We start from the raw sequence: 3,987 nt of genomic DNA, 5'->3' as shown, positions 1-3,987 counted from the left end.
AGGCAAGGGACATCGAGATCATGATGGGAGGATGTGCAGAGATGTCAGACCACACTAGTGGAAACCCATGAACTGTGGATTGGTGGCTGTGGAGCCCCCATGGGACTGGACTAGCCCCTCTGGACACAGAAGACAGTTGTTTGGCTCAAACTGTTTGGGGGCACCCAGGCAGGGGGATCAGGATCTGTCCCTGGTGCATGGGCAGGCTTTTGGGAAACCGGTGCCTATAGTGTGACACCTTGCACAGCCTTGGTGCAGTGGGAAGGGGCTTGGACCTGCCTAGGCTCAGTGTTCTGGGCTCTGCTGACTCCCCATGGGAGACCTTGATTTGGGGGATGTGGAGATGCAGGGTGGCTTGGTAAAGAGGGCTGGGGGTGGAAGGAGGGAGGGGGGTCTGTGGATAGCATGAGGAGTGAGTAGAAAATTTCTTAATAAAGAAAAAAAGAAAGGCTTCATTCATCAAAGCCTCCATTTTGTGAAAATGCAAATTCATTAAACAGGAGAGGCCTTTCTGAGAATGGTGATGAAGGGCTCCCTGCTCATAAACAGTATGACGCACAGGAAAGTATTTCCCAAGAATCATCACACAAAGACCAATGCAACTGTGGCTCAAAGGTCCAGGTTCATCCTGAGTTGTCATCACAACTTGGCAATGCTGTTATTATCACAAAAATGTTTTTGCAGTCATAAAAATTCAAGACAAAAGGGTTAATAGAGTCTTGCACCATGTTTCTAGAAATCCACTGAGGGAGCTGGAGAGGCGCTTCAGTGGTTAAGGGCACTTGTTACTTTTCCGGATGACTTGAGTTTGACTCCCAGCATCTGTATCAGATGGCTTACAAACACCTGTAACTCAGCTCCAGGGGATCTAATGCCTCTGGCCTGCACAGCCCCCCCCCACATATACATACTTAAAATTTTTAAATTTTATAAATCCACTGAGGCCATCCAGTGTGTGGCATGGTTTACCAAACTCAAGAGAGGCCATTGGGTAATCCCTGAAGGCAAAACCTAAGTTGCAATGAAGACTCCAAAATGGTGATGTTAGGACTGTGTGACAGACGCTAAGAAAAATGCATGTAGAAAGTGGAGCTGGCTAAAGAGTGTAGCTGAAAGGTTTCCTGTGTCCCACCTGGCCCACTTTCAGGACAAATGTCTCTCACCCACTGGTCCCACAGCCAATTGGACCCAAATAAACACACATGGGCTAATATTATTTTTAAACTATGGCCATGGCAGGCTTCTTGCTATCTAGTTCTTACATCTTAAGTTAACCCATTTCTATAAATATATACTTTTCCATGTGACTTGTGGCTTACCGGTACTTTTACATCTTGCTTCTCATGGCAGTGGCTGGCAGCATCTCCTCTGCCTCTTCTTTCTCTTCCTGTCTACATGTTTGGATTTTCCACCTGCCTCTAAGCTGCCTTGCCATAGGCCAAATGGTTTTATTTATCAACCAATAAGACAATGTATTTTCACAGCATTCACAAATACATTCCCCCATCAATAAAAATTTGTGTACAATGGGCAGCAAAACAGGAGGGGTGAAGGTAGCCCAGCCTTTTGGAGTCCAGCTTACTCAGAGCCCAGATGGGAGACATGGAGCTATAGGATTTGATTTTTTTCCGTTCTTAGTTTTGTCCTTGTTTTTTTTTTTTTAAATCTGAAATGGGAATTTTGTTTGTGTCATTATATGCTGGAAATGCATGTATTTTATATTGAAGGAACTCACAGTTAAGAGATTTTCTTGTGCCTGCAAAGACATATAGACTTTGTACTTTTAAGTAGTGAGTGCTGTGTTTGTCCTAACAAAATTTAATTACAGCACTCAGGATAAGACAAGAGAAGCCATCATACAAAGGATCAGGGAGGAGAAAAAAAGAAAGAAAAAAGAGAAATCAATGATTATGTCAGTAGGTAGTAGGTAGACAGACAGACAGACAGATAGATAGATAGAGTAGTGTAAGACAAAATTGTCAGTAAACTTTGGTATTAAGTAGGTGAAGCCTAAAAGTAAAGAAAAGAGAGAAGGAAAAAAGAGCACAATTTTATACATAAATATTTAAGGGAATATAGCTCAGTAATTGAGTGCTTGCCTGTCATCAATCCTGCAAAAAACAATGAAAAACAACATCTAAGCATGTATTATTTTCTGAACTACTCTAATTTAATCAATCTGACATAAGCAGATTCTGTGAAAAGCCTATAATCAAAGAAGAGAGAAAAGGGAATAAAGAGTGAGAGAAGGTCAGGAGGCCCCATCACTTACTAAGGAACTAACGGTGGTTGTTAGCTGCCGGGGAAGGAAAATCATACTTCCTGGAGGACATGGCTGGCCACTCATTGGTTGCCTGCACTCAAATGGATGGCCCCCACACCCATGTTCATACAGTCAGCACTAACTGGACTTAGTAGGTTATGAAAAGAAGAAGATGACATGAAGTTGAGGAAAGAGTGTATTGTATGGGATTGAGTGAAGTCGGAGCAGATAAATGGGAGGTGGATAAAATTATATATTATGGTGTACGTGTATAAAATTCTCAATGAATGTGTGTGTGTTTGTTTTACTGAGACAGGGTATCTATGTGTAGTCCTAGCTGTTCTGGTATACTCACTCTGTAGACCACTCTGACCTCGAACTCATAGAGATCCACCTGCCTCTACCTCCAAAGTGCTGTGATTAAAGGTGTGTGTCATTATGTCAGGCTTCAAAGAATATTTTTAAAGAAAGCAACTGAAAATAAGGAATAACAGCACTGAGTTTGTCCCTAAGCTACATTTATGTTCCTGGTTTTTGTTTTGTTTTGTTTTGCTGTTCTTGTTTGTTTTGTGTCATAGTGTTTGTTTGTTTTGGATATTTGGGGGATTGGTGTCTTCTGATGGTAGATCTTTGTGGTATCTCTCTTTCTGTGTTGGTTTTTATCTTCTTTGCTCGGTAAGTAGAGGGTATGGTGTGTGATCCAGGCAGTCTTTGCTATTGCTCTAGGTGGTCTTGCTGTCTCTAGGTACTGGATACACTGTCAATAATCTCTCTACTGCTGGGACTTCAATCTGGAGTCCTGGTGTTTCTGAGATGTGGCAGCCTTCATGCTGCTGTCTACTGTGGGTTCATTTTTCATAGCTCACCATTCCTCTGTGGGAGTTTGGTGTGTCCATGGGGAAATAACCACACTCTAGTCTATAGCAAAGATCAGATTTCTACATGGTGATTTCTGTGGTTCCTAGTCCAAGATTCCCACCTCTACCTGCATTCTGCCCAGTGATAGTCTAGTGTTAATTACTTTCTATGTCTCTTTTAATTTCCTTTGTTCTTTTCCTCATCTCTGCTCATATATGTTTGTCCCTTATGCCAACATCTATGGAACAGTACAAAAATATATGAGAGTAAGTCAGGTGTGGTGGTATATGCCTTTAATCCCAGCATGCAGGAGACAGAAGCAAGCTGATCTCTCTGAGGTCCAGGGCAGCAGAACTGTAGAGAGAGACAATCTCCAAAAGCGTAGGAGAAGAAATGTCAGTGGTTAAAGTTAATAAGTGAGAACAAAGAAGAAGAAAAGGGGGTAATAATATAACAAAGGTTATGATGGGAAGAGGAAGAGGAGAAGAGGAGGAGGAATACAGGAAGAGAAGAACAATGAAGAGAAGAGGAAGAGGAGATAGCAAAGGGGATAAGAAAGAGGAGAAATATATTATCAACAACAGGAAAAGTTACAGTCAGATCACTAAAAATAATGAGGAGAAATGAATGACATTTAGGAACAAATGGAAATATCTCATGTGGTATCTGTATGTGGAGCCCAGCTTGCCAGTGTCCTCTCCTGATGCTTCCCCCAAGTAGCTCCCCAGTCTCCAGAGAGTACTCTTGCATACTGAAGGGTTGTCCTACTTCAAAGACCCTTCTGATACTTCACCAAGACCTGGCCCTGGGTGTATTCCACATCTGTATCACGTGATGGGCTGTAATCCAGGGCCCATTCTGTCCCA

The sequence above is a fragment of the Peromyscus eremicus genome, chromosome 1, assembly GCF_949786415.1.
Source record: "Peromyscus eremicus chromosome 1, PerEre_H2_v1, whole genome shotgun sequence".
Lineage (NCBI taxonomy): Eukaryota > Metazoa > Chordata > Mammalia > Rodentia > Cricetidae > Peromyscus > Peromyscus eremicus.
This window is presented reverse-complemented; position numbering follows the sequence as displayed.